Raw genomic sequence first — 7,271 nt, forward strand, 5'->3', positions numbered from 1 at the left:
CGGGGAGGAAACATCTATCGTATGTCACCTCGCTTCACCCCCTCACTTCTTAGAGCCACTGAGGAATGGGGAGTTGATGGAAACAAAACACAGCAGAGTTAACTCTAGACCACACTTTGCTTATGTTGGCCTTAAGAGGTGGGGACAGGCAGAGATAACAGATGGTGTGTCATGGCCGTATCAGTCAAAGAGAGAAAACAAAGTCCCACATATTCATTTTTCTTCACATTCTATTACAGTAATAATAATGACAAACTTTTACTGCATTGGAAAAATACTAAGCATGCCGTACCTGCTGCAACAAAAACCACGTCACCCCAATGAGGTTAGAGCGTCCTGTGGAAATGGTGTGATGGGAGGCTGTGGTTTTCACTTGGTGAACCCAGATACCTTGCAGCTTTGCAGCAGTGTTTTTTTTTTTGTATCCACATATTCTGCATAAGATATAAAGGCAGACCGATGCGATGATATGGAGAGCATATCGCACTTTGCTTTATATCTAAACTCACGTTGTCTCTTTAAAAATAGTGTTTAACTGTTACATTTTTGTCTTTCACAGACTGAGGAAGTTGTCTGTGAAAGTGGGGCTTGACTGCTGACAGGAAGGAGACATTCTCTTGGCCAAATAGGTCACTAAGGATGGAAAAATAGGCTGCATGACACAGAGGAGCGATTTTCATAGCCTTCTCCCTTATATGGAAGAAAAAAGAAACATATAAAGGTCTTTGAAACACAACCTTTACATATCTACAGCCAGGAAATCAGTGCTAATCCCAGTCATGAGGTTGTGACCCTTCAGGCTGTCCTTGCTTTGAACACTGTATGGGATGAGAAGGGAAAAATATAAACTTCTTGGCTTATCTCACTATTCTTCTCTTGTGAAATACACAATACTTCCATTTTCAAGCTGAGAGACAAAATTCCTCACTTTGTGGAAGTTTTACACTTTAATTTCATTCAACTTTAAAAACTGCCAAGAGATTTAAAGTTAACAATAGTTTATTTCACACAAGCCAAAAAGGTTGTAGGCCACTGCACTTAAGAGTTGTTAACTTTCAATATTGAATTCTGCATTTTGGTTTATAAGCTTTGATGGTTGTGAAAGGCTGGTTAACACCTGCACGCACATGCAAACACACACAGACACACACACATATGTTAGTTTGACACTTTACACAGAGCTTGCACTGTGAACATCTTTATTTTTCTGTTGTTTCCATTCTCGACAACTTGTGGTCCCCTTTTACACCGTTCATCACAGAGACATCAGCTCTGAAACAGAGAAACAATGCAAGATATGTTTTAATTTTCTTTACGGTCAAGCAATTCAGAGAACCAATCATGACAAGGTCTCAGGATATTCCAAACAAATCAAATTCGTAAATGATTCATCATCTATAAATAACAGAACTTGATTTGGGTGACTCAATATATTGAATTCTCACTTTCACCATCCTTGGTAAAACTGGGAAAATCGGAGAAACCTGTGTGAGTGGGGTCATCACAATAACTGAGTAAACTAATCTTTGTGTCCCTGATATGTTAATTATGATCTGTTTCTCTGATTTTATTTGTCTTACAGACTTTAAAATAGCACATTAAAACACTGCCAGCTTAATGCCGCTGCAAAGAGGCTGCTGCTTGTTGCAGGGTGGTGTCAATACAGCCTACATAGGCTTCAAGCTTTTTTTCATTTTGACATTATGTCACTTGTGACTTGTGACACAAGAAAACAGCTGCTTGAGGTCGGGGGAAAAAAACATCTGACTAAAAATAGCAGACTGATCGAAAGCCAAAGGTACAACATGTACAGCATGTTGCTTCACATCCTTTGTTTTTTCAACCGAACATTTACAGAAGGGCTTTACAAAAATGAAAAGTATATTGTAAAGAACTGTGTTATAGTATAGTGTGTAGAATTTTGTGATATCTAGTGTTGAAATTGCATGTTGCAGTTGAAATCCCCTCACCTCATCTCTCCTTCCAAAAGTGAAAAAGAAACTGTGACCGCCTTTAGTTGTCATAAAAACTCAAAAGGTGTTTAGTTTGTCCAGTCTGGACTAATGTAAAAAACATGGCGGCCTCCGTACAGAGGACCCCCTCGATGTAAATATAAAGTATTTAAATATAAAGGGTCTTTTCTGGAGCAAAGAAAACTACAATTCATACAATTTAGATGAAACGAACTGGTGAAAACATCATGAGAATTATTCTATATTAAAAATCTGCCAATAGTTCCCTTTCACCTAAATCTTACACACTGGACCTTTAACAGTAATCCAGCAAAAACACTAAAATCTGATAAAATGAAAACAGCTATTGTCTTTGCAATTATCTTCTATCGTCAAGTGACCATTAGTGACTCACCATCAATCATCATTTCATATGAAAACATGTGATTCATTTGTTCATAATAGGTAATTTACTGTATTGAAACTAGAAATAAAGATATGAAAATGATTCATACTGGTTCTTTTTCTTTTACATTTTCCTCAAGGGTAAAAATGTCAAAAGAACATTTACTAAAATGAACAATAAAAAGTGATGGAGGAAGAGAGAGAGAGAGAGAGAGAGAGAGAGAGAGAGAGAGAGAGAGAAGAAATAGGCAGAAAGAAGAGAAGAAATGTGTCTAAAAGGATGTGAGGGGGAGGTATGAGGATGTGGCATTGGAGCGCATGGTGAGGAAAAAAAAAGTAAAATCCTCTCAGGTTTTCAAACTAAATGATATGTTCGACGGTGGAAAATGAAATACTAGTGGACCAGAGCTTGTCTGTCCCTCAACTGTGTAATCATAAACTCAGTTTCCTTATGGAAAGATCCTGTTTGTGTGAGTGTGTGTGCCTGCAGCTCTGGGCACTAACATCTGTAACATCGGTCAGTATTATAAAGCTTTATTCCACAGCATCAATTCAAAGTCCTGGAACTTTCCACCATATAGTCATGTGATGTAACAGTGGAGCAACGTTGACGTGCCATGGCGATGAATTTTGTTATCCTACACTGTCACTGACAGTTGGTCTGTAGTTGACAGCAGCGGATTAATATTTCATTCCCCTGTCACCCCTGAGTGGGAAGCGTTTGCTCTCTCCCATGCCCAATGGTTGGGTTGGGGTCCCACCCTAACAGTAAGAACAATTGTAAAATACTGCAGACATGTAACTTCTCCTTCTGGTGAGTCAGGCTGTGTGGAAACAAAAAACGAAATGAGAGGAAGTTGGGAAAAACCATCAGGTACGTCATGTTTATCAAAGACAAATCTGCACATGTGTTTACACCTGGAGCAATAAGTTATTTATTTTAGATGGACGGATGGTGCACACATGCTGTGTCAGGAAAGAAAGGCGGTGAGGGGAGAGTATCAGTTTGGTTATGATTTTTTTTTGCTAATGCTTTTGTATTGCAAGATCTCTCTTGTATTAACTTCTCATAAAACAAATGGTGGATAAGTTGACAAACATTGATAAATATTTGATTCTGCAGAAACATTAAATACAACAGAAATATGTGCAAATCATCACCAGTAGTAGGATGTAACAAAATACTACTTTACTTTACTTCATTACTGTACGTAAGTACAATTTTCATGTATCTGTACTTTCCGTTACTTTTCACTTTTACTCCATTACATTAATCTGCACATATCTGTACTTTTTACTCCACTCACTGATCCAATCAGAGTGGGCAGGTAACATTAGGCCCCGCCTCCTCTGATGAAAGTACTGAACCTGCAGCAGCAGCATCACTGGTGAAGAAACACCTGAAATGAACTGAGGCTGAGACTCAGCAATAATGATGCAGTAGACCTTTACTTGTACGTATTTAGTTTTTAGTATTAGCTTTTACTCAAGTAGAAAAGTTAATGTGGAAGTTTTAGGTGTATTTCTGGGCATTACGCGAGTCGGAACAAGAGCAGCAATGAGCTGAGTCAGAACTCAGTCCTCTGTTCTTGGGTTGAGCCATTTTATTAAATCAGTCACCAAATTATAATGTGTCAAACTCTCCTGAACAGCCCTCAACAAAGTGTTTGTGAATTAATCCCAGGCTTATTAGGTGGCTTTAACTATTCTTTGATTTTTTTGTACAGTACTTTGGTCAACTCTGCTTGTTTTAAACATGATTTATGATCACAAGGAGAAGGTCAAGTGCAACAGCTTCCTTATATCCAGTAAGTCTTGTACAAATGAAACACATTTTTGTCATTTCTCCTTTTTGGTTATGACTGCTGGTCAGTGGACAGACGTACACACACACACACACACACACACACACACACACACACACACACACACAAACACACACACCATGTAGTTCAGCTGCAGATAAAGTTACAGTTGGTTTCAACTGCCTGACTCAATGAGAGGCAAAAAAGAGCTCAATGGATAAACACCATCTAAACACACACACACAAGTTTGCACTGCTAGGAGACGGTAGTGACTTCCATTTATTGTGGACAGCCTGACCAAAATCTTTCCCTAACCCTAACCATGACCGATACATGCCTTACTCAAACCTTAACCTAACCACTATTCACTTCTTACCACTGACCTTAAAGGGATAGGTCACCCAAAAATGAAAATGTGCTCATTGGCTACTCACCTCTGTTCCGAAGGAGGCGTGTGTGAAGTGAAAAAACACGTTAGTTTCAGGGGTAAATCCAATATAATTGGCGACCGCTTTTTCAAACGTTAAAAAAACAAACTTAAAATGCCTCCATTTAGGGACACTTGGATAAGACCACACAAGCAGTATGGAGGCATTCAATATTTTACATTTGAACAAATGGTCACCAATTTTTTGGGATTTGGCTGCAACGATGTTTACCCCTGAAACTCCTAATGTTTTTTGTGGACTCTTCACCCACCCCTCCATTGGTATTCTTGTATATAATGAGTGAATTTTCATTTTGGGTGAACTATCTCTTTAACCAGGAGCACAGACATGATGTTTTGTCCCATTAGGACCAGGTGTTGGTCCCCATAAGGTCTTCTGGTCCAGACCAGGTCACTGTTTATAACTGAAAAAAGTCCCAAAGACATAACAAAAATAAATAAAGCACACACAAAGACACACACCAGCACTTTGTTAACAAGCTGCATCTGCCTTTTTTTTTACTTGCTCTTATTACAGATGTTGAAGGGACATGAACTTTTATTCTCTCATCCTCTTCCTGCCTCCAAGCGATTCGTGATTGCTCTGTCTCCATGCGTCTGCTCATTTGTCTCTGTGTGTCTGGCCCTCTGCTCTGTCGGCAAGAATATGATGAAAAACTGCAACAGAGTCAAGTCGGTGCTTAGCAAAACCAAGACAGAGAGACGATAAGAGACTGAGGGGAGGAAAAGAGATCGTATCAGCTTGAGTTTCTCTCACCATGTATGAGATTGCATCTGAAGATAGACCATCAGCCTGTAGTGGAAAGTGTTATACAGCAGGATATGTTTTGCAACTGTATGCTGCGGTTCTGCATCAGTCACTGCTGTTTGCAACAAGAACATCTGATCTCTGAGCATTTCCGCTATCTCCACATAAATCAAAGAAATGTGTAGGTTAGTGTATGACAACTCACCTACCTACACTTACATTTGTTTGTTATGTACACTGTCCTCTTACTCTCAGTTAATGTCTTTGGTTTATCCTCCTCCCATCTGGATTCCTGGGTCCTCTCCTTCACAGCAGCTGTTGTTTTACTTGTTTTTGGGTCAGCCGTGCTGTGATGTGTCATCTGACCATTTGCTAATGTGCAGGCAGAGGGTTGTAAGAGCAGTACTCTGTATTTAAACAGAGTTCTAACTAGTAATCAGCATTTATTTCAAAACACAAGAGCAAATGTGTAAGTGTTTATGTGCTCTAACTTCTGCTGCATGCCAAGCAATGTGGCTCTCTACCTACAGTAGTAAGGGAATGCTATTTATAACAGAAGGCCAAGAGCATAAAATTGACCCGCTGCATTTGTCTTCTTGGATTTCACATGGAGCATTATAAAAGGCATGTTCAGAACTAACACATCCACTGTAATATTTCCTAATGTCACCTGATCCTGGACACTACCATATCTACTCCATTTTTTCTTCTGTGAAGAACTTTCTAACTTTGGTAAGAAAAGTGCTGTATGTCATATTTGAAACACTGCAGCTCTGTTCTGCTCTTCACTGGATTGGGCAAGTGTCTCATCAGTTATCCAAGGTATTGTTACATTAACATCAACGTCATTTATTCCCCTAAAACTCTTCTGAAATGTCAAACGAAGTTATGTGAAAATATGAGTGTGTAATGTTACGCTAAGCAGCCAGAGTTAGAACTAAATGCTAGTCTACTTCTTCATATTAACTGTATAGAGCTGTGAGCTGGGAGGAGCTATTTTCTTGCGCCCTATTAATTTTTCCATCAGGTGACTCACAGTCTCACAGAGCTTGGACCTACCTTAAACTCATCTGGTTCAATCATAAGTCCAGATAAAATATCATTTGAAGAATATTAAAGTCAAAGGGCCAAGCTTGAATATGTCAAACCTCTTGAATGTTATCGTCTTTCTGTTGACATCTTTGTCTGCGTCTTCTGCGTGCATGCTTCCTCTTTTTCGTCCTGAGATATCTGTAGTAATTGTGTTTATACATACAGTTTTGCATACATCACGTTTTTGAAAACTTGGGCTGGGAGAAAAAACTCCAGGTCAACTAAGGCCAACTCTGTCATTTTATGCGTTCTCACTTACAACATAATTTCAGGAGACTATGCAATCTATTGCGTTACTAACAGCTGCCTTTTGCAAACAGTTTCAATTCAATTCTGATCTTCTGATTCCTTCGTTGGTCCAGCGTTACAGTTTCTAACCTCTCATTACGTCTGCCTTAACCCTCAGACAACGGTGAACGTCATCAGTAGGTTGCTCTGTCTATTGGTCAGTCTCTACAGCTGACTGTGGACACTGTGGATGACAGAGGTGCAATGTCATGGATATGGATGCGTATTAGAAACGTCATTAATGCGCCCACCCACGGTGAATTCTCTCGCACTCATCCTGTTTTCCCACATGGTGTCATTATCCAGAGTTTTCCCCTGGAGGCTGAGACTAAAAACTCAGCAGAATGTCCTTGAGCAACTCATTCAGACTTTTATTGCTTTCTCACATACAGAAGATAAGATAAGATAAGATAAGACTTTATTGTCATTGTCACTGTAGTGACATTAAAAGGTGCTTAACTCATTTAAAGTTAAAACTAACAACTGTGCTTGATGAGTCATTATGAATCTTCTCCTTGATGAACTGATAATG

This window comes from Paralichthys olivaceus, chromosome 8, assembly GCF_024713975.1.
Source record: "Paralichthys olivaceus isolate ysfri-2021 chromosome 8, ASM2471397v2, whole genome shotgun sequence".
Classification (NCBI taxonomy): Eukaryota; Metazoa; Chordata; class Actinopteri; order Pleuronectiformes; family Paralichthyidae; genus Paralichthys; species Paralichthys olivaceus.